At 42.5% G+C, this 25,003-nt stretch overlaps 1 protein-coding gene and 1 long non-coding RNA gene across 5 annotated transcripts in view; one reads left to right on the top strand and one right to left on the bottom strand.

Moving 5' to 3' along the window:
- Positions 1–25,003, bottom strand: part of astn1 (astrotactin 1) — a 302,993-nt gene that overhangs the window by 248,017 nt on the left and 29,973 nt on the right. The gene's annotated exons all lie outside the window — the stretch shown is intronic.
- LOC103278594 (uncharacterized) lies at positions 1,238–21,212 on the top strand. Of its 2 annotated transcripts, none has more exons than XR_010005215.1 (4): positions 1,238–1,661; positions 5,339–5,598; positions 20,554–20,659; positions 21,096–21,212. It is a non-coding gene; the product is annotated as an uncharacterized LOC103278594 (long non-coding RNA). The 2 variants fall into 2 exon arrangements; XR_010005216.1 differs by having other exon boundaries at positions 1,242–1,396.

The following is a 25,003-nucleotide window of genomic DNA, read 5'->3' on the forward strand; positions in this document are numbered from 1 at the left end:
ATTTGTTGGGGAATGGAGAAGGGAGATTGTAGATTGTCTGCCCCCTCCTTAATATAACTATAAATACTGGATGCCCTCCCTTTTTCTTGGTCACTAATATCATCTACAGATCCAGTTGACACAGCGGAGGCAGACTAGGAACTGTGTTGCTAGGGAAACAGACTATTGAGAAAAGAACTCAATTTACATGCTGACTTTCCAATGCGGCTACTGAAGAAGAAATCATGGCTGTGTTTGGGAAAGGACTGACAGAAGCATTGAATAGTAGGCGGTGGGTGGGACTCATCTAGAAAGCATTACAGAGCTGGGGACATAAATTAGTCTGCGAAATAGAAACTGTGAAAGTCTCCCTAAGCAAGCAAGATGGCCTAAAAACCTAGCTGGGGCTTCTGGTCGACAGGCACATAGCACTCAGGATGTGAGGATTCTTGGAAGGTTAGGATTTAAAGATTACTTTTCAGGATTTCCGGAACAAGAACTAAAATCCTGGTGTGAACCAAAGACTCTAGCTGGGATTTCTTGTTTGCTTGTTTTTTCTGTTTTTTAGCCATGCTTTTACACATCTGTAATTACCCAGACAGACATGCAATTGAACATGGGGCAGCACTTACATTTTTGCACAAAAAACTATGTGGAAAGTACGTGTGTGTTTGTTTAGGGAGGTCTCCATTTTAATTCTCTAGTACATGGAACGTATGTTAAAAGTAACATAAGAATGACAACTTTAAAAGCAAAGAAAAAGCAGGTCAAAGAACCTAATGACAAAAAACTGTTTATGACATTAGTGTAAAGATTTGTATATAAGTTCAGTATACGGTGTTCCCTCACTACTTCGCGATTCACTTTTCGTGGATTCGTTGTTTTGCGGTTTTTCAATAAACTCTAAACGACTACTATAAATCATAAAAAATTACAATTTACAGTCTAAGGGAGGGAGGAAGGAGAAGCCAAGGGAGAGAAAAGGAGCCCAAGTGACAACGGGAGGAGAAGGAGGTGATTTATCAACACACGATTGGTTGATAAAGACTTAAAATAGTGTATAAATACTAAAATAATGTATAAATATTAAAATTAATATAGAGATCTTACTTCGTGGATTTTCACTTATTGCAGGTGGTCCTGGAACCTAACCCCAGCAATAAGTGAGGCAACACTGTATTCATGATTAATTATGAAGTCAGGCAAATCTCAGTGACTGATGTAACAATGGAACAATCCAGATCTGATGCAACCATGTAGTAATCCCAGCCAGCAGGGATGAAGTAATGTATCAGTTGACTGGTCAATGTTTCTGTAAAATGGGGACAGCAAATGTAACATTTCACCAGTGGGTCAATGTTACTGTAGACTGGTGTGTTGCTGCTATTTTGTTGGAGATACAAGCAAAGAATTTGTTGTGAGTAGAATGAAAGGAGAGATAGTGTTATTGTACAGACTGTTTTTGTACCCCTGAACTACAAGAAAGATAAATCCTTGTTTTTAAGGATAAATCCTTCTGGTGTCTGTGTTTGCTGTTCAAGTCAAGCAAACTCCACAAATTTACTAAGAACCAGATTTATGTGTACAATGACTACACACTAAGGAAAAAATACCTAACAATTAGTTTCCATGGAGTCTACTTCACAGATCCATCTTTGCAAGTAATATACCCTGACCTTCAGGTAAGGTTTATTCAGCAAAGTAAGCCATACTTTCTGAGTAAATATGCCTGGGATTACATCATAGACTGTACCCATTTTGATAAAATACATTCTGCTGTTGCTGTTTCTTTTTAACCAGTACAGGCAGTCCACAAGTTACGAACCAGATGGGATCTGTAGGTTTGTTCTTAAATTGAATTTGTTTGTAGGTTGGAACAGGTACATTTTTAAGTGTAACTCCAGTCAAATATCTGTATCTATATCTCTATCTATATCTATATATGCTTTGGATAGTATAGGGAACAGTTAAAACCTGTGTGGTGTTTGTTTTGCTCTCTGTGACCCTGCTCAAAAGATTTCAACTCATTCTCTGTCCCTGTGATAATGGGATTTTGAAAAAATTGGTTTGTTGTAGAAACAAGGATTGGTGATAAAGCTTCTCCATGATAACTCTTCCAGGAGTGAATTTCCCTTCCTAGGGGTAGATTTCTCTCACTTCCTGTTGCCTCATCCCGGTTCCTAACTTTGAGTAATTTGTAAGTCATATGTTTGTAACTTGGGGCCTGCTTGTACTCATACTGGAAGCAATTTAATTCCTAATGATCCAAAACTATGAAATCAGTGGATGCAGCCAAGTTGCAGTTGGGACATAACTACTGATTCCTCTTCACATTCTTCAAAGACTATAATCCAATACTAATAGAAATTGCAGAAAGCACCAATGAAATTTGGATTACATGTACAGGTTGAGTATCTCTTGTTCGAAATGCTTCCAAATGTGTTTTGGGTTTTTTAAATATACTTTTAATTGCATGTACATACACAGTAAGATAGTCTAGAGATGCAACCCAAATCAAAACACAATAATCTTTTATGTTTCATATATACCTTGTGCACATAGTCTGAAAGTAAGTTTATATGCTAATTTTAAATAATTTTATGCTTGAAACAAACTTTGTATACACTGAACCATCAATAAGCAAAGGTGTCAATGTAACAGCCACTGATGGGGACAATTTCAGAATTACAGATAATACTCAACCTGCATTTGATCAGGTTGAAGAATGAACAAAGCATTTGGATAAAGGTGTTTTCCCACCAGGTTTAATACAAGTTTTGAGGATCTAATAATATACATATGATCTTACACAATTTCAGAAACTCCATCAAATAAGAGATAAATGTTCAGCATTTCCCTCCACAAATCTTTTTCTCTATATCTCTCTCAGTCAATCTTCCCCAGTCACAGTACAAACAGATTTTGTCTTAAGTGTTGTAAAGTGCTAGTCCAAATTGTGAGAAACTGAATACATCCCAAATGTTTAAAAAGTGACTTCTCTAAGGCACCAGATGCCATGTCCTTCCCAACACTACCATTCAGGATGATAGTCAATCAAATTCCACTTTGCTGGAAAGACAACTAAGAGGAAATGTGGGAAGCGTTCTGAGATAAGACTGGCACATTTTCTGCTGTGACATTCCTTTAGTGAATGTAATGGCAAATCACCAGGATTCCCATTTTGCTGAGCAGGAAAAAATCTGGGGCCAGTTCATCCATGTCCTTATATTTAGTTAGTTGACAGATGGGACTTCAAAGACATGTTCAAGTCTGGCATTACTGACTGTTGGGCAGTAACTCTCAAACGTACTTGGAAATAAGTCTCATGTTAAATCCCAATAGGCTTACTCAAAGCTCATAGAGCAGTGGTTCTCAACCTGTGGATCCCCAAGTGTTTTGTCCTACAAGTCCCAGAAATCCCAGATAGTTTACCAGCTGTTAGGATTTCTGGGAGTTGAAGGCTAAAACATCTGGGGACCCACGGGTTGAGAACCACTCTCATAGATCATAGGAATGGGAGTGACAAGTAGTGGTATGATTTCAGAGTCAAGATATTATTAGCAAGGAAAGTGAAAGGCTTTTAGGTATCTCCAGGATTATATTAGAATAAAAGAGGTCTTCAATATTTAGTCATTTAATGGTTAAATTAATCAAAATATTTGGACTGACAAAAAGTTCTCCACTAATTAAATGGCAAATTTATTTTAATGCAAATAAGTTATTATAAGGACTGCCAACATCATACGGGGTATTATCTACTTTGCAGGAGAAAAGAAGAAGAGTGCCTTTAAGACTGGGGCTAGAGTAAAAGATCCAGTGCAAGTTAAGAATCACTTCCACTTTTATAAGTCTGCTTGCCCTTTAAAATCAGGATATAATGGAGACCCAGCTTAGTAGGCAGAAGAGATGGGGCTCCCCTAAGTCAATGAACTTTTTCTCATGCAAATAACTCCCCTATTGATTGCTTTAAGATCTAACAATTTGAATATTTAGCCTTTTTATTGAACTGAGGTCTACATATGCTTTTATACTGTCACTTTTGACTGTTTTAAAAATACTGTTGAAATTTTGCTCTATTTTAAATGATGAACTGATTGCCTCTTGACAGGTGGTGTTGTTGTGCATTTTATTCTTATTTTCAACTTGTTCTGTTTTCTAATTGTATGAACCACCTTGAAAGAACTGTAGACTTGAACAGCAGTAAACAGAATCTTAATAAGGCCTGTGTAATTAAAGTGTGCATCAAAAATAACAGCATTTTGTTTTAAAATATGTTGTTGTTTGTGGTGATTCTTTTCTTCACTTCCTGCTTCATCTGGCCTACTTGGTAACTGCTTTCCTTGCAAAACACAGAAGCCAAGGAATAGACCAGGTCCAAGTATGGTAGGCTGTGCGTTCGAAGACCTAGCACTTCCCCTCACTGTAACTCAAATTACAATTGTAACTTGTAGCTATAACTATAATGTATCACCTCCAAAAAAAACTTGTATCCAGTGCACATGTTAAAATAGAGAACTGTTGATCAATTTCATTCAAAGTCTTATGTTGCAACCCTGTATCCACTTAACTAGATATAAACCCCACAAGTTTATGTGAACAGGAGTTATTTACAAATAGACATATATAGGTTTGTACTTTTAATAACTCAAATACAGCGATACCTTGATTTAAGAATTTAACACTCTTATCTCAAAGCAAATTTGCCTACTGAAATGGCATTAATCTGTTCTGACCCCTCCCCCACCCATTTTTGTTATGCGTTTTAATAAGAAAATGTACTTTATAAATAACAAATAATGTGTAAGTGCACATCACACGAACAGTAAAAAAGATCAACTTTAAAATGTTTAAACTTTAAACAGTAAAAAAGATCAACTTTGTTGCAAGGAAGCAAAAAGTGAAGAGACAGAAGCATTGTTTTCTTCATACTGTACTCATTCCAGCTTGCCTCCCTCCCTCTTTTGCTCTCTCGGCCTCTCCCTTTCTTCATGAATAAAATACCAGGAATAAAAACCATACAAAATCAACTAACCCAGAGTTCCTCAAAGCGACCAAGAGCAAAGCGTACAGCAGTCTCTCAAAGCAGACAAGAGCACGAGGCACGGAGGCTGCTACCTTGAAGCCCTAAAGCCCTGTATTCTCATGCTAGTGCTCCCTCTGGTGCTAGCTCTTAATGCAAAATGCTGCTCTTATGTCAAGGCAAAACCGGGCCTAGCATCAGTTCTTAACTCAAAACACTCTTAAGTTGGGATGCTCTTAAGTAGAGGTTTCACTGTACCTTATATTCATGCATATATGTCAACTTCATACATAAGTCAAGGGCAGGTTTGGGACTAATATTTTCATGCCATTGTTTCAGGACTCAGACAGTGAAGGGGAAGAGCAAGTGACGTGTCAGCTGCTGAGTCTTGAGTGGTGTAGCTCCCAGCAGCCACTTAACTTGTAACTGGAAATTCCAGTGATTGAACCTGAGAGTAGCAGTGCCCTGCAGCCTCTTGGTTATATGCTTGTAACCTAGTGAGTATTACCTTGGAATTACCTGCACATCTGAAGGCTCCATCACAACTACTAACAACAATAACTGAACTTTAATGTTCCTTGAGATGCAGTATTTTTAAGGTGAGTCCATCTATGATCACATATATTATCAAAGCTATTGTAAAAAAGTAGCAAACATGTATGTTGCAATACATTATCTCTATGCAGAACTCAAATCACCTCAGTAGTACTTATGCTGTCCATGTGGACAAAGAGCAGTAATTCAGAGGTCTTTTTCATTGGCTGCCCCGAGGCTCTGGAACTCCCTTCCCAGGGAAGCTAGAATGGATTCCACCTTGCTGCCCTTCCATCAAAAGGCCATTATTATTATTATCATCATCATCATCGTCATCATCATCATCATCATTATACATTGTTTTGAAAACTGCTCCAATCATATTGTTTAAAATGCTTTTTATCCTTTTTACTTAATTATTTTGAATTTTCAAAAGTTAACTAAATTCCATTTCATTGTTTATTCTTTGTAAGTTGTAAGTCAGTTTTATTTTGATTTGGAAGCCATATAGCCTCCAGGTTTTACAAGATATATCCCGCTTGGAAAGCTGTAGAGAAGGATGTAAAAAAGTGCCTTTGCCAGATCAATTGAAGTCCTATTTAATGTAGCATCCTGCTTTACAGAGTAGCCAGACACAGGGAAGCCCTATAAGCAGAACATAAAAGCAAACATCTTCTCCCTGCTATTTTTCCATACCAACTGGCATCCAGACGGGACATTCTATGCAACCACCATGACCAAAAGTTATCAGTAAGCCTTTCTTCCACAAATATTCAGAAACATACAAGCCAATGCTATAATGCCTCAACACTGCAAGAGATTTGAAGGTGGTGAGAAATCTAGCATTTAGATACCAGTTTAAATTAATGATCTCCCCCACCACAAAACTTCTAGGCAATGATACAATTTGTCTAACCAACTTGAGAATATCAAGGCAAGCAATTTTCTAGATGTCTACTGAAAAGACTGCACTTTCTGTCAGTTCTTTTCTGTACTCAGATTACTGAAGGGGAAGGCAGCTCTGCTGAGGTCCTGGTTCCTTTGTTCTCTGAGATAGTCACCCTCACTACTGTTTTAAGAAGGAAAAGAGATCGTCATGATTTAAGCAAGCTTCTAAGTGCTGACTGCTCAAGGAATAGGCTTCCCTGTGCTGCATTATTATACTACCAGTGATGGCCAAGTTATATAATTTGTAATGCTATTTAAAAGGAAACCTGTCAGTATTTCCCTTTGTTTTTTATGAATGCTCTGATTAGCAAACACATGAGGATGTAGGTGAACTACAACTCCCAACATCATAAGTCAATTCCCCCCAAAACCCCCACAGCATTTAAAGTTGATCATGTTGGGTATGTGCGACAAGTGTGGTCCAGATCCATTGTCGGGTTGGGTTCACAGTGCTCTCTAGATGTGGTTGAACTATAACCCCCAGAATCCAAGGTCAATTCCCTCCAAACCCTGTCAGTATTCAAAGTTGTCCATGTTGGGTATGTATGCCAAGTTTAGTTCAGATCCATTCTTGGCAGAAGTTACAGTGCTCTCTGCATGTGGGTAAACTTTAATTCCCAAAAACCAAGCTCAACTCCTCTCAAACTCTGTCAATATTCAAAGTTGCCCATGTTGGGGATTTGTGCCAAGTTTGGTCCAGGTCAACCATCAGTTGGGTTTAGAATGCTATCTGGACATGGGTGAACTGTAACTCCCTGCACCTAAGATCAATTCCCTTCAAAGCCCATTATTATTTAAAGTTGGCCATGTTGGATATGCATACCAAGTTTGGTCCAGATCCATTGTCGGTTGGGTTTACAGTATTCTCTGGATGTAGATGAATTATTACTCATAGCATCCAAAGTGAATTATCTCCAAACCCCACCAGTATTCAAAATTGGCCATGTAGGTTGTACATGCCAATTTTGGACCAGATCCATCATTGCTTGGGTTCACATTTCACACGGCTCTCTGGATCTGGGGGTGAACTATAACTCCCATCATCTAAAGCCAATCCCCCAACTCCCACAATCCAAGGTCAACCCTCCCCCCCACTCCCCGGGGCAGTATTCCCCGGGGAGTCAGTCATCTGTGCCAGGTTTGGTACAGATCTTTCGTCCATGAGGGTGATAGTGCTCTCTGGAAGTGAGAGCCATCTTCAAAAATACATACAAACATAAAGTAGATTGAAACATAAAGGTAAAGATATAGGTTTTCCTGTGACATTAAGTCTAATGTCCAACTCTGGAGGGTGGTGCTCATCTTCATTTCTAAGCTGAAGAGCCGGTGTTGTTCGTAGATGCCCCCGAGGTCATGTGGCTAGTATGACTGCATGGAGCGGTGTTACCTTGTATTGAGCTACTCACATTTGCATGTTTTCAAACTGCTAGGTTTGCAGAAGCTAGGGCTCACCCCGCTCTCTGGATTCGAACCATAGACCTTTCGGTCAGCAAGTTCCGCAGCTCAGTAGTTTAGCCCTCAATAGTTTAACTCACTGGGGGCTCCTAGATCGAAACATACAGACCAACATATTTTCACTTTTACTATATGGATTTGTAGTTCTTTTGAATGGGATGATGATGCTCACAATATGTTCAAATGGGGATATTAGAGAGCTGTGGAGAGGCATATATATTTAATAAGGCCCCTTCCACACTTTTCCCCCATAGTTGAAGCCTGGTACTCATCTGTAGAGTGGCTTAGGCAGTTTTCTATTCAGGCAAAAGAGAACTTGATCTGAGCCAAGTTCAATTAATTTCTTTAAGAAGATTTTGCAAGCCATTATTTCAAAGTGCTACAGCTGCTGTTTTCCATTAGTTGTGCTCATTTAGTAATTCAATCAGTTAAAAATAGCTATCAAGTTCCATTGACATAATTTGGGCTCTATTAGTGTCTAGGTTCTTAAGACTTCCATCATGTTTGTACCATTATATTAACTATCTGGCAATGAGAACTATGCACAGACCGAAACATGCTTCATATAAATTGTTGTCTAAAGAAGAAAGAGACCTGTATTTTATAGCGACTATGTTCCATTCCAGGATTTGCTGAAAATTAAGGGGTTACATCAAAACCACACAGCAATGATTATGAATCAGCCAATGCCCAGAATTTAAATCTTGCTTTCATGAGAAGGAAAAATGTACATCAACATAGTATGCATAAGCACAAATACTAAAGTGATGTCTGCTGTCAGTATTTGTACATCACTGTCAAAAAAGTGGGGAAAAAATAAGGTTGCCAAAGTACCATGAAGTTAGTAAGGGCTAGGATGGGAGATAGGAAAAATATGTCATGTGTTTCACTTATGTTAAAATAAATAAATAGAAAGGAAGCAATGGGAGGTGGGAGCTCTCCATCATTCACAACCATGGTGCATGAAGAGGTGGGTGCCTCTATTTTCCGATGCCAAGGTCCCAATAAAATTTCCACATTCACTCCTAAGGAAAACAGCTGTTTTCCATTTTAACTTTGAAAAAAAATTAAACCTCCCTGCCCTATCCACTACATCTTGTATTAAGAAAAACATGTCACATGACAGCTATTTATTTGTTTTTGAAAAATGGTCACATTACATGCAAGAATTGATGCATGTAATATAACATAAAACTTCACCCACAGAAAGTCACCCCAGATAGACTACTATTGATGAACAAAGGTCATTTCACCTAGTTCACTTTTACAAAGCATCAAGTCTAAGAATCCAGATCATAATCACGCATGCATAATCATGCATGGAAGAAGGCTAATAAGATCCAACAAAAAAGCAAGTGCTTCAGCCAAGTCATAAATTACACAATGAGCCATTTTTCAATTTCATACAAGTTTTCAAACTGAAAACACAATGGGGATACATCTGTGGCCCATAAGTGTCCACTTCAAAATGGTTTTAATACTTAATTCTGCCCCGGTTGAATTTTCCCCTTACAACAGGTTTTATGAATTCTTTCGGAACAGTGCTATCACTGACATGTAATTGAAAACCACTCCAATTAGTTATGCTCTCTCTAAAACTCAGAGCTTTATTGGACATCTCCAACCCAAAGGACTGGAGAACATCTTGTTTGAGGGCCTCAGACAACTGAAGCCAATCAAAGCAGGGAGAGCTGGTTAAAGTGGTTGGAGGTTTGATTTGTCTTCATATTTCTCAACATATGGAATTGCATGGGAACTGAAACATTTGTATGGCAGAACTGTTTCTTTCTATATTTCCTTGAGCCACTGAGGAAAGCTGACACCATGTAATGGTAATTTGATCAAGGCAAATAAAAACCCACCTAACAAGCAGAATGAAGCCACGGGAGGCAAATCAGACTACATCAGTGGTTCCCAACTTTTGATCCTCCAGTTGTTTTGAACCTTGGCTCCCACAATTCCTAACAGCTGGAAAGCTGACTGGGATTTCTGGAAGCTGAAGTCCAAAACACCTGGAGACCCAAAGGTTGGGAACCACTGGACTAGACAGATATACTATGATCTAATGAAAGTAGGTAGCTAAAACATGTCAGGCAACAGAAAGACAGAAGAAAACAGAACCTTGGACAGCAACACGCAGGAATTGTTTGTTGGAACCCTCTCCTGCTAGAAAGAGGTTTTCCTAGGGATTTATGCACAGTAGAGTCTCACTTATCCAACATAAACGGGCCGGCAGAATGTTGGATAAACGAATATGTTGGATAATAAGGAGGGATTAAGAAAAAGCCTATTAAACATCAAATTAGGTTATTATTTTTACAAATTAAGCATCAAAACATCATGTTATACAACAAATTTGACAGAAAAAGTAGTTCAATACGCAGTAATGCTATGTAGTAATTACTGTATTTACGAATTTAGCACCAAAATATCACAATGTATTGAAAACATTGACTACAAAAATGTGTTGGATAATCCAGAATGTTGGATAAGCGAGTGTTGGATAAGTGAGACTCTACTGTATCTGTTAATTGTCCTAACCACACCACTCCTACCAGAAAAAAGGAGCAGCAATGACAGCAATGACAACAGGAGCACCATCTAGGATCCCATCAAAACCTGAGATGCAGGAGACACCATTGGCTGGAAATCCTCCTGCTATAAGTCAACACAATGCTTAAAGCATGTGGTGGAAGACATATCAGAATTGGGAAAAACTGAACAGGTCAGAACAGGAGTGAGCAACAAATAAATGGAATTGTAGGACAGAGGAAAAACCAAAAACCACTCTGAAGTTGAAACTAAAAGCAAATGAAGAACAGATTCCCTAGATGCTGCTGTTGTAGCAGAGGAAAAAAAAACGAGTGTTTGGTAGCATGTCGGCAGATTCAGCAGGGCTACCATCAAAGTACTGTGCTAGAGTTCCAGATGTTTCCGGAGATGCACTGAGCAGGTACAGTAGATCGAGGTGTGCGATTCACAAAGACCACGAAGGAAAAACTATTTGTATTCCCACCATTCTGTGGTGAGCCATGGAAGCATTATGCATAACCACAGTGTAACAAACAGGAAATGGACCCATAGAATTGGTATCACATAGGAAATTATGCTTCTCATTCTAAAAGGCAAAGGACACAAATACCTCCGTCACATTCTTTCAAAATGGCTAAAATTGCCTGAAAACCAAATTTCTGCATTTAAGCTGGTATAGAAATACCTTGGCAGTCACAAGAATACATGTGAGCCACTACTTTTCAGCAAAGTATGAATGACCACACCTTCCCTTTTGGAATTTTTCTGGCTAGTGCATCGTATGTTTTGGGCTGTAAATCCCCTCTAGATTCTAAGCTAAACTATAAAACATGATCCAAATTTAGATAAATGTTATTGGTAGGAATCTGCAAAAGAATGAAGAAATTCAAAAAACAATACAGAACGAGATGCAATTCCTTGGGCAGCGGAGAGAACATAAGTGAACATTCTTTGAAGAAGAACCAAAAGGAAAAAGGGGCAAAAATTCCTTGTGCAAATGAAGAGTTAAACTGAAGAAAGCAGCACAACAGCCCCTGGCTTCTGCCAGTTCCTGTTTACAGCACTATAAATTGCATTCCGAGAGGAGGAAGGAAAGAAGCACAACCTACAGCAATCCCCCATCCACTACAGAGTTAAAGGAGATGATGGGGAGGCAGACCAGAATGTTGATGCCGACGAGAGCTGACGTGTGTCACCTCTCACTGCCTCTTGCAGAAGCAGAGCTCTATACAGTCAGAAAGGAGACCCAGAGTGTGTTAATGCCTTTCCTGTCTGTCAGGATGATTAGCACCAACACGCGGGGTTGGAAATTTTGAGGAGCGGCGGATTACCTAGTTGGGATCATCAGGAGCTGAGTTTGGCACTCCCCAGGTTTTACCAGAAAGCATCTTTCCATTAACTAGACTGCATTGTTTCTCTCTAGCCATAGGTTTTCAAGCAGATGTCTAAGGTGCTTACCTTTCCTACCAGTGACATTATTTACCAAAGGTGGAAAATGTGGGCCTTGCAGGGCACTGCCTCTTAAGGCATTTCTGAAATCTCTATAGCCCCCCAGCACCCCAAAAAGTGTAGTTACTGTTACAAAAGGGCATTCTGTAGCCCAAAATAGAATGAAAATGTCCTCAAAAACATTTAAGGACATTAAGAAACACAAGCACATGAAAGGGGGGATGAGCCCACCCTGATATATAGGGCAAGAAAAGTTCCACCCAGATAATGGAAAACCTGAATAATAGATTCTGAGAAAAAATCTTTGTTAGAACAGTTCCATCTAGTCCAGATATGGACAAACTAAGGCCCGAGGCCCAAATGCAGCCCCCTGGGTGCTTACCTCAGGCCCTCCTCATTTTCCCTGTCCTCTTGGCATAAGGATGTGGTGCCCCAGCACATTTTTATGCAGAAAGGATGGAGATAGAAGGTATGAAGCAGCTGAGAGCCCTCTGGAGGGTTCTCAGACACTGTATGTCTCGCCCTCCTCCCAACAGTGTGAGCAGCCTCATCATTATGCTGAGAGAATGACCTGAGGAAGGCACACAGCAGCTATGAGCCCTCTGGAGCTCTTTCTATCATCGCTTGTCTCGCCCTCCTCCTGGCATAACTCTGAAAAGACGGTTCGAAGATCAGGGTGAGGAGGGATTGAGAGAAGGACAGGTTGCTCACCTGTAACCATGTTTCTTCGAGTGTACTCTGTGAATTCACACTAATGGAGAAGCTGCGCCTGCGCAGGTTCCGACGGAAACTCTTCCAAGCTGAAGTTCAAATTTTGGCGGTAACCACGCCCCCCTTCCCAAGGGGCATATAAGGCAGCCCCAGGCGCGCGCTCTCCAGTTCCTACACCGCCAAGGCAACGAGAAAGGGAGAGGTTTGCCAGAGGGGAAGGAAGGGCGGGTTTGTGTGAATTCACAGAGTACACTCGAAGAAACATGGTTACAGGTGAGCAACCTGTCCTTTTTCTTCGTGTACTCTGTGAATGCACACTAATGGAGACTGACACGCTTAGGTCCCGGATGGTGGGACAAGGCAAACTCGACAAACAGTGAATGTCCAGACATACGTTTATTAGGACAAATTGAGATAACAGTCCCAAGAGACCAGTGCAATAATTTGTCCGAAAGGACCAGTGCAATGCAACATGAGCATAGTAGGAGAGGAAACATAACATAGAGTTTTATCAATAAACATAATAGACACACGCAATTGCGTATAGTGCATATAAACGCTCTCCCGGGGGGGAGAGGGGAAAAACATCATGCCCTTTGACATAACCGCCAGGATAAATAAGGCACTACAAAGCAACAGAGCAACTGTTCAACACAATCAGGGAAAAACAGATCCCTAGAGGTAGATATGGGAAAAAGAGAGACCGGCCCAAACTTGAAGGAGAGGTATAGAGAGTCACCTGCGGGTAAGTATAAGGAGAAAGGACGTTTGACAGTCAGGAGAGGCAAGATGAGAGTACTGATCTTGCGAAGGCCGAGTCCTTTAAGGTTTTACTGTCCAGTCTGTAGTGAGAGACAAACGTAAGAGGGTTTGACCAGATAGCCGCTTTGCATATGGAGTCAAGCGGAATACCTCTAAGGAAGGCAGTCGAGGCCGAGAGGCCCCTAGTCGACCTCGGGCGGATGGATGGAGGAGGAGGTCGCTTGGCTAGTTCGTAGGCCAACTCAATGGCCTGAGCGATCCAGTGGGACAGTCTTTGGGAAGAGATGGGATTACCCAACTTGTCCTGGGCATAGGCGACAAAGAGTTTTTGTGTCTTACGGATGCCCTTGGTACGGTCCCTGTAGAAGAGAAGCGCCCTTCGAACGTCGAGAAGGTGCAGTTTCTGCTCGAGAGGAGAGGAGGGGTTAGCGAAGAAAGCTGGTAGGACAATGTCCTGGTTGAGGTGGAAAGCTGACACCACCTTAGGGAGAAAGGTAATGTCCGGGCGAAGAACAGCGCGGTCATGGTGAAAACGTAGATAAGGTTCGTCGACCCTGAGAGCAGTAAGCTCGGATGGCCTTCGCGCCGACGTGATCGCGACTAGAAAAGCCAGCTTCCAGGAAAGCAGGCAGAGATCGGTCGAGGCAAGCGGTTCGAAGGGAGGAGAAGTGAGTTGAGAAAGTACAAGTTCGAGGTTCCAGCCCGGCGTAGGTGGTAGCGACGGCGGGCAGATGTTATTGTAGCCTCGGAGAAAGGTTTTGATCAAGTGGTGAGAGAAGAGAGATGGCTGACCATGGCGTTGAAAGGACCAGGAAAGGGCTGCGAGATAGGCCTTGATAGAAGCGAGAGAGAGTTTCTTCTCGACGAGGGTCATGAGGAAGTCGAGGACCACCGGTACCGAGGTCGGAAAGGTGTCGACATTACGGGATCGAAGGAAGGCGTGAAAGCGAGAGAGTTTATAAGAGTAAGCCTTGGTAGTAGACGGCTTATGGGCTGCCCGAAGGACATCCTGCAGGTTCTGCGGAAGGGAGGCTAGGTGAGAATCCTCCATGCAGTGAGATGAAGGGAAGGGAGGTCCGGGTGAAGAATTTTGCCGTCCTCCCTTGAGAGAAGGTGCGGCGAGGGAGGCAGAGGGCGAAACGTTCCTCTGGAGAGACGAAGAAGGGCCGGATACCACGGTTGGCGGGGCCAGGCCGGAGCTATGAGAATCGCTATGACCGAGATCGAGAGAAGTCTTTCGAGAACTTTCGGTATGAGGGGAATCGGTGGAAAAAGATAAAGCATCTCCGCCGACCAGTCCAGTAGAAAGGCATCCCCTAGACAGCCGGGAAAGGAGTTCGGGGGAAGTCTCGCTCCGTAGCGGGGTAGCTGAGCGTTGTGGGGAGACGCGAAGAGATCCAGAGTAGGGCGTCCCCAGTGGAGGAACAGACCGTCGAGGATCTCGGGATCGAGCTTCCACTCGTGAGAGGAAGAAGTCATCCTGCTGAGGGCATCTGCTAAGTCGTTTTGGGCACCCGGCAGGTGGATTGCAGAGACCTGCACGTCGTGGGCTATGCACCAAACCCACAGACGGGAGGAGAGGAGCATCAATTTCCTCGAACCCGTACCGCCCTGTTTGTTGATGTAGAATACTGCTACGAGGTTGTCCGATTGAATGAGGATGGACTTGTGACGGATGAGGCGAGAGAAAGCTTTCAGGGCTTTGAAAATGGCGAGAAGCTCGAGGAAGTTTATGTGGTTGGCCCTCTCGGATGGGGACCAAAGATCTTGAACCGTTAGACCGTTCATGTGGGCTCCCCAAGCGTAGGTGGAGGAGTCCGTTGTTATGGTTAGCGACGGCGGGGCTGGATGAAATGGGAGACCCCTGCACACGCTTTGGTGAGACGTCCACCATGAGAGGGACTGGCGGACGAACAACGGTACCGACAAGTACTTGGAGTTGTGGTGGTAGAACGGCTTGAAAGTGTCTATGAACCACCTTTGTAGGACCCGAAGGCGCAGCCTGGCAAACGGGGTCGTGAGGACCGTGGAGGCCATGTGGCCCAGAAGGACTTGAATGGCACGGGCTCTGACCCTCCTGGCGGATCGACAAAGGACGATGTGGTGGCGGAGAGCCAGGAATCTGTCGAACGGTAGTGAGACAGTCTCTGTGACGGAGTCGAAGAGGGCCCCGATGAACCGGATTCGGGTTGACGGGGAGAGATTTGACTTCTCGGAGTTGAGTTGGAGGCCGAGAGATTTTAGAAGACGCAGCGTGAAGGAGACCTGGTTCGCGAGAAGAACCGGATCGGGCCCGACGAGAAGCCAGTCGTCCAGATAAGGAAAGACCGTGATGCCATGTAGCCTGAGGTGGGCCGCTACGGCGGCGACGACCTTGGTAAAGACCCTCGGGGCCGTAACGAGACCGAAGGGTAAAACGGTAAACTGGTAGGTTTGGTCGAGAACTTTGAAGCAGAGGAACCTTCTGTGCGCCTCCCGTATCGCCACGTGGAAGTAGGCGTCTCGTAAGTCTATGGAGGCAAAGTAGTCTCCCCGCTGCAGCATCGGGAGGATAGAGGCAATAGAGACCATCCTGAATTTGGAAGGGCGAATGAATATATTGAGGGCCCTTAGGTCCAGAATGGGGCGTAGCCCGCCCCCCTTCTTCGGGACTGTAAAGTATCTGGAGAAAAAACTTAAGGGGTCCAGTTCGGGAGGGGAGGGACGGATGGCGCCTTTGGCCAGTAATGCATCGACTTCGGCCAGTATCTCTGGAGAAGGAGTTGAGTAGAGAATGCGACCTGTAGGTGGGAGGTCTGTGAACTCTAAGGCGTAGCCGTCTTGGACAATGCGAAGAACCCATGCATCTGAAGTAATGGACTCCCATTGATTGTAAAAGGGGGCTAGGCACAGGAGGGACGAGGCAGCGTGGGCTCCACAGCGGTAGCGGGCGATGAGCTTTGGCAGGGGTTGGCGTCAGGCACGCCGGTTGGCCTGCGGAGGGGCGGGGTGGTTCGACCGCGTTGCTTTTGCGGATGAGGTCCCCGACGAGGTTGGTGATGGGTCTGATTATTCGAGCCCGAGGGCCGCCTGAAAGAGTGGTGTTTGAAAGATTGCGGCGGGAAGCGGCGGGAGCGGTGCGGGAACCAGCGGGTGCGCTGAGGTTGCGGTTGGTCACCGCATTTAGACGCAAGAATTTTAAAGTCATGGTTAGACTTGAGTTTATCATCGGTACCGGAGTTAAATAGTCCGAGCGCGTCAAAGGGAAGGTCCTCAATGACCTGCCTGGAAGATGAAGATAGACCCGAAGACCTCAGCCAGGCGTGACGGCGGATGGATATCGCGTGGGCAATCATCTTGCCCGCAGTATCACCTGTATGCTTCGCCATTTGTATTTGGTGGTGGGCAAGCGAGTCAGCTTCCTGTTGGAGGGTAGTGAGGACGGAGCGGTCTTCGTCCGACATTTTAGCGAAGAAAGGCTGTGCCTTCTCCCAGATAATCTGCTGGTAGGCACCCATGCAGGCTCCATAGTTCGCCATGCGGCAAAGCAAAAGGGCTCCAGAGTAAAGTTTTCGACCCACGGCGTCGAAGCGCTTCCCTTCTCTGTCGGCCGGAGTGTTCGACTGACGACCTGAGGATTGAGAGGCCTTAACGACCAGGGAGTTGGGGTCGGGGTGGTGTTTGAGCCACTCCAAGGAATCATCGTCGGTACGGTACCAAGTCTCGATCCTCTTCGAGGTCGGAGGAATGGAGGAAGGGGTTTTCCAGGAGGCCTGGATAACGTCCAACAGATAAGGCAGGAAAGGGAGTAGCGTGGCCGGCGGAGCTTGGGCCTGCACCCTTTTGAAAACTGGATCAGACACTGCTTTGGAAGTCTGCTTGATCTCCAAACCCAGGGCGTCGGCCATTCTGACCATTTGATCAGAGAAAGCACGAATATTGTCAGTAGGAGAAGGCGGGTCCGCCTCATACGCATCGTGGGGAGGAGAGAGGTCGAGACCGAGGGAGACCACCGAGGCCGAAAGGACAGAGTCTGGGCGGTCAACAACAACATCTTCCTCCTCAGCCCCTTGGGGGGACTGAGGGGGAGAAGAAAGCACAGTCTCGGGAGGAGGCATGGCCTCGCGGGAAGAGAGGGTCGGGAGCCGAGGATCCTTAGAGGCTGAGGCCTGGGCTGCTCGAGCCAGGCGAGCCGTTTGTCTGCCACGCTCCGGTGTCGAGGTGGGAGGGAAGAGCTGTTGGCGCGACGAGTGAGGCAGCGCAAGGGGTTCCTGCACCGGCACCCTGACCACCGTTTGGGTAGAGTGGTGGGGTGAGTCCTGCAGCTCCCCGTCAGACAGGGGGTGCAATGGAGATTGAGACACATCTCTAGGGCTCTGGGCTGGCCGAATTGGAGAAGACCTTCTCGAGGAGGTTGCCGAGGAGGACGGCCGGTCCCGCCTTGAGGAGGCCGAAGAAGAGGAGCGTTGAGTTAGCCGTTTTTTTGTCGGCGGTTGCTTAGATGCAAGCCTCAAGGACTTGCCAGGTGTGGGAGGAACCACAGCTGAGTCGGATTGCGCTCGACGAGATTCTTCGTGAGCCCTCTTAAAGGCTATCTTAATAGCAGAGGAGGACGGCGGGGAACCAATACGGGAGCGGACCGAGGTCACCGAAGCCAGAGAGCTCGACGTCGAGGAAGGCCCCACCTTGCCGGAACGGGTGGAAACGGTAGCCGTCGTCACGGTACATGGCGGTTTAGCCGGTTTAGCAGTCCTGGAAGCCCTGGACGCCTTGGACGAGACCGAGGAGGCTTTAGTTGTCGTGGGCCTAGCTGGCGGCGCCGACATCGCTCTCAGAGCTGAAGAAGACGACGTACCCGACGTCGACGGAGTCGGTTCTGGCGCGAGAGATTTTTCGTAGAGCGCCGCTCTAAGCCGAGCGGCTCTGTTCTTTCTGGCCTGAGCCGTGAGAGCTAGGCAGAAACGGCAGGTACTGACCACATGAGCCTCGCCAAGACAGAAGAGGCACTTGGCGTGGCCGTCCGAGTCAGGAATTTTAGCAGCACACTGCGTGCAACGCTTGAAACGAGTAGTAGACATGCGAAGAGTCCGAAGTGAACCTTGCGGCGGAAAAAAAGGAACTGGAGAGCGCGCGCCTGGGGCTGCCTTATATGCCCCTTGGGAAGGGGGGCGTGGTTACCGCCAAAATTTGAACTTCAGCTTGGAAGAGTTTCCGTCGGAACCTGCGCAGGCGCAGCTTCTCCATTAGTGTGCATTCACAGAGTACACGAAGAAAAAAGATCGGGGCAGTCGCCAAATATCTTGTTTTCCTCCTCGCATAAGAAGAGCCCCGTCCTTAAGTGAGGAGGACAACTTGAGGATGACCCGAACCCTGCCCTGCCCCCTTCTGACTCTGCTCTCTCCCAGGTCCGTTCCACCCAGCACATGCCTGACCGCCCTCACTCCTGGCCAGGCCCAAAATGTGGCCCCAAGGCAAAAAGGTTTGCCCATGCCTGATATAAGTCCAACTTTGCAGGGAGAGACATGCCCCTTCTAAACTGCCAGATAAAATCCAGATTGTCTGGTTTGAACTGGATTATACAGCAGTGTAGACTAATGGCCCTTCCACACTGCCATATAAAACAGAATATCAAAGCAGAATAACCCACAATATCTGCTTTGAGCTGGGTTATCTACGTCCACACTGCCATATATCCCAGTTCAAAGCAGATATTGTGGGATTTTATTCAGCTGTGTGGAAGGGGCCTCAGTCAATCCAGTTCAAATAAAAAATATGGATTCTCTGCTTTGATAATCTGGATTATATGGCAATGTAGAAGGGGCCTGAAGGAGAAAAACTGATGAGCTAGATGACTCTGCAAGCTCAAATAACCGACACCTTTCATATAATAATAATAATAATAATAATAATAATAATAATAATAATAATTTTATTCTTATATCCCGCCTCATCTCCCCGGAGGGACTCGGGGCGGCTTACATGGGGCCATATCATAGTGGGAGAGGGGTGGCTACAGGTTTTAATATGACTTTTAAAGGAACTTTGCAATGTAGTGAGCCATTTGTGGAATAGGGTTTTCTCACTTTTCACAGAGCTTTAAAAGAGGCACATGTGGGGTCCTACTGCAAAAGTAAGGTGGGAACAAGGGCAGCCATCTCAACAGAAAGGATTGGTGGTAACCATAAATATTTTGATTGGTGAGTAAGCCTTTTTCATTACTCCAGATAAAAATACATTGCTAGATTAAGAACCTATACCACTTGTAATCTGCTCTGCAAAAAAGAAAATATCTTATTTAATTTGATTGCAAATTGCAGAAGGACCCATGTAGACCATTGAAAATATCCATAATCCACCTTGTGATTATATTTTTCTTAGGTCAAACAAAAGCCATAAAATACATGCAGAATGGTTGAGCATTTGTCTTACTATTAAAACAACTTGTCCCTCAAAGATCTACGCTCACAAACATACCAACACAATTAAAGAAGATGAAAATGTTTTAAGGAATTTAAGATATTAGTTGTTATCCTTACATAGAAATCTAAACCCCATATTATTTTTAAAATGTGATCACATAACACAGAGCTTTTCTAGCAATCTTTTTTGAACAATTTAAAAAGCAAGATAGCTAAGATTAAAGCAGTCATTTAAAATGGTCATTATTTTCAGATAAGGATGTGGGAGTTTACACACATTGGCATCAATCCTTATTGTCTTTGTAGAAGCAAATCCCCACCAAACTGAGGCAAAATGGATATTAAAGGACAAAGAGAAGCAGCCTGCCTAGTTGGCTGCACTTCAAACAAGCAAACACAATCTGCAAAGAAACCTATTAGTGAAAGGAGCTATCAACATAAAAAATCAGAGGTTGGATGAATAGAAAGCAGTCAATTCCCTGAAAATAAAGCACACAACCAAAATGGTATAAAATAACAGAATGCAAAAACATTAGCAGATAGAACCTAGAGATAATGCAATTATGAGTAATGGAAAATGAAAATAACTTAAAAAAAAACCTAGATACAAACTGATTGTGGGTGTAAGATAATTAAAATAATTAAAATATTCTACTTGTTAGCATTTTAAGCTACGTATTAATTTACATAAATTCAAAATGAACCAGTATTTACACCTGTCTTGTCTGAAATTATGTTTGTTTATGCTATAATCCATTCTTACAGCAAGTATTTTCACAACTTTGGACTTGTCTACACTGGCCAGAAACTCCATATTGGGCTACTCATGGATATCCCCAAGACTTTCAAAGACTTCTAGTCCACAATACAGGTAAAACAACTTCACCTGGTTTTACCCCTCATTAGCAGAAGTCAGGGAATGCTGTTGCCAGGCACCTTTGCTGGCTTCAACAAAAGTGCTTATGCAATCTAAAGAAAGGAGTGGGCTCCCTTCCTTATTTCCTCTCACTCTGTAAGTTCCATAGTCACTGCTGCAGCAATAAATAACAGTAAAGGATAGGGTGATCACCAATCAGAACTAAACCTATAGCTTTATTTATTGTAGTCTTTGCAACTGCTTATTTGTTCATCAGTTAACATATGCTCCAGTTCTTCATTTCCCTTTCCAAAATGGAAAAGTATCCATTAGATTAGTCTAATCGTTGTCAAATCAGGGCACCCACTTCCTAAGTATTAATGAACTTCAACAAGACTTCAAGCAATAGATATTTTTTTTCTTTAAAAAAAAACATTTTCTGCTCTTTCAGTGTTTCACAATGTCAATGCTGCTGGATACTCCAGGAGGACCAAGGAGCAATTGTACCCCGAATTTTATCAAAGCTAAACCCTTTAAGAGATATATAAAAATGATATTTCTTGTGTAACTTGCATTGCTTGTGTACTGTATCATTTTCTAAATACACAAACTTGTATCAAATGTATCCTGAAAGCATCTGCTTCCCTAGTGCCCCCATTTACATAAGGGAATGGAGATCGCAACACAATTATCGAAAGGTCCCTCCAGTGATCTCCCAAGCCAGATAATATCAGATACTTTTGTATATTTGTATGGGACAGATGGTCCCTTTGTCATCAAGATGGGTTTAAGATGTTTACCAGTTTGACTAAGACTGGAGGCTTACGATTCCCATGGAAGAAAAGGCTAAAACTGATATCTGGTTATCCAGGATTGCTACCTTTTGTTTTCCAAGTTTGCACTTAAATCAATCAAGAAACCATCTGCATACCCACATCATCATTTCCCCAGTTTTGCGCTCTTCCAATGTGTTAGCCACCTCTCCCAGTTTTGTGTCATCTGCAAGAGTGACAGAAATTCTCTCCACCCTTAGAATGATACCCCTCAAAATATCAGAAATTGAATTGAACAAATGGCAACAATTAACAAACAATTTTTGTAATAATGGGAAAAAAACAGAATAAACAAATGCTATTGGTACAAACCACAAAAGGAAGGAGGACTAGGATTACCTGAAATCAAAAGTTATTATGAAGCAAGCCAGTTGAGACATGTGGTAAAAGGGATGCTAAATAAAGTAGAAATAGACTGGATGGAAATAATTACTAAAGATATAGAAATGAGATTAGAAAATATATTTTTAAGGAATATTCAAAAAAGGAAATCAACCAAATGGGAAATGTATCATTAAAAAACGTATTAATAATATGGAATAAATATAAAAGCCACCTCATTAAAGAGAATTCTAAAATAATGCCAGTGATAATGGAGAAGAAATTTCCTAAAAACTTTAAAAATGTGATGGATAAGGAATTGAAAAGGAAGAAATTAGACAAAATTGGAAGTTGGAGGGAACAAATAAAGGAGGAAAACAACATAAAGGGAATCCTAGGTGATTTAACTATATCATGGCTTCATTGGGTCCAACTAGATCAATGGTTCCAAAATTGGCAACGAAAGAGCTGGGAGGAAAGAGAACCAACAAAATTTGAAAATATAGTATTTAAAGAACAGACTAAAGAGGGAAATGAATATCCGAAAGGGATAACCAGTATGATATATAAAATATTAATAGAAATTAAAGGTGGAAGGAAAGGGATATTAAAAAGGGAAATTGGGAGGAAGAACTGGGAATAAAAGTAGGAGAAAGAAATTGGGAAAAAATATGGAAAGCAAGGCATCTCAAAATTTATCAATTAGAATAAAAGGAAACTACTACAAGATAGTATGGAAGTGGTATTTGACCCCAATAAAGATGCATAATATGGATAAGAGCTGTTCAGAAAAATGTTGGAGGGGTTGTCAAGAAAGGGGGACATATATTCATATGTGGTGGGAATGTAAGTATGTACAGAGTTTTTGGAGAAAGGTAATAGTAGAAATAGAGAGTATCATGAAGGAAAAAAATCAATACAAACCCAGCGACTATACTATTATCTATTTATAATACAGATGAATGGAAAGAAAATGAAAAGAATTTGGTAACAATGTTGCTAACGGCTGCAAGGTTATTAATAGCAAAAAAATTGGAAAGGAGAGGTGGAATTTAAAATAGAAGATTGGTACAAGGAAATTTGGAAATTAGCAATAAATGATAAATTAACATGCAATTTAAATGTTAAAAAAGGCCTAACGAAGAAAAATGATTTTGAAAGTATATGGAAGAAATTTATTGAAGAAACATTAAGAAGAGAAGATGGGAATCAACCCCCACCAGAAGAAATGAGGTTCTGGTTAGACTATAAAGAAATGGACTCCGGTGATGGGGAGCACAACTGGTAGAACACTGGGGGAAGGAAAAGACTTAATTATATGAATTGTAAAGATTTTTCTTTTCTTTGTAACAAAATTAATAGTAATGTAATAAAAATATTCAAAAAAATTCTCTCCACCCAATCATCTAATCTAAGTCATTTATAAAAAGGCTAGGCATTCCACATTCCACTTCTCAGTTTGAAATGCAACTGTTGCCATACATATTTAGCACTGGTTCCACTAGCATCCAAAAATGCATTATCTCAAATGCATCTCAAAAACCTCTTTGTTGCTCTTCACATTATAACAAATAATGTGGTGGGGTCAAATGTGGAATGGAACCTTCTGCTGCCTATCCCTTCAAAATTCACCATTTAACAAGAAAAATAGCTAAAGAAATGCAAGCAAATAACAGACAAAATTTGCCAAAGGGACAGCTTTCTGGCATATCTGAGATAATTATGCAAATACATTGAGTCTCTGCATACTCAATGGGCATGGATCCATGTGCCTGATTGTATAAAATGCAACATTTTCTACTTGTGATTCTTGTAGACACTGTTATTATACAGCAAGGATATTGTTACCATGTGCCCTAATTTATGTATTAGAGAACTTAAGGCAAGGAGACATGCAAGTTGAATCAAATTCCTCTGTTCCTGCATGCTACAGTAAAAATAAATGAAGGTTGATATTGCACAGAATTATGCACAAACACATGCAAAGATACATGGCTCCACAATGCTCTGCAAACAAATAATCAACCTGTAGCCAGCAGCTTGACTTAAAAGACCATCTTTTTTTGGCATGCTGCCAAAAGGAAATAAGCATAAGTTCCAGGAGAGATGCTCCACTCAGTTTTAGTTTAGTAAAGAGATGTCCAGAAAGGCTATCCAGCTAGAGAAATCCAGGCTCGTGAAGAAAGGCTCTGAACAAAGCTGATGGAGAAGCAAACTGACTTTCCTTACTATTTTTGGAGGAACAATAGAAAGCACACACATAGTAGTCCTTGAGAGGAAAGAGACATATCATAGCTCTGCTCAGCAAGAAGTGTCCAAGCGCAGATGCAGTGTACAGCCGTACAGAGGCTTTAAGTGACTGATGGGTTTCTGCTGCATGTCAGAATCTGAAATTAACAAAGGCAGAAGAAAACTACCTGGAAGAAGACATGGTAAGAATACAATAGCAAGAGTTGCCCTAGATGCCAGGATCCATAGGAGCCATTAAATATAGTAATCATATTCTCCCCTGAAAGTTCCCCAGGCAGACTGGGCCATTCTTCTGTTGACAATTCTGTTGCACCTGTTGTCTGATATTGCCAGTAGACACAGAGCAGTTTAGTCATCTTCATTTTTCCCTCCTGCAATGAACATAGGGGCCCCAACTGGGTCCTGCCCAGGAATCTTGCTCATCTACTTATTCACTTCAACCACTTACACAGTTTTAATTTCTCAATCAGATTCACATCAGAAACCCATGGAATTCAGCACTTTAACCTCAATCCAGAGGATTCATTAACCATTGCTCTTGTGGAACCCCTTGAGATGTAAACTGAATGGCAACTAATTCCAAATCATTTAGACATGTGATTTCAGTAAAGTGGATTTCAACCTTTCTCTTCAGTAATGGTAGCCAGATGTTTTAGAAAACACAAAACCAAGATCTGATGCATAGTTATTCCCTCCTAACATATGGCAATTCTGCCTCTGTATAACATATGTATACAGTGGAACCTCTACCTACAAATATCCCAACATACAGTAGAGTCTCACTTATCCAACACTCGCTTATCCAACGTTCTGGATTATCCAACACATTTTTGTAGTCAATGTTTTCAAAACATCATGATATTTTGGTGCTAAATTCGTAAATTCAGTAATTACTACATAGCATTACTGCATATTGAACTACTTTTTCTGTCAAATTTGATGTCTAACATGATGT

Source organism: Anolis carolinensis, chromosome 4 (assembly GCF_035594765.1).
Source record: "Anolis carolinensis isolate JA03-04 chromosome 4, rAnoCar3.1.pri, whole genome shotgun sequence".
Classification (NCBI taxonomy): domain Eukaryota; kingdom Metazoa; phylum Chordata; class Lepidosauria; order Squamata; family Dactyloidae; genus Anolis; species Anolis carolinensis.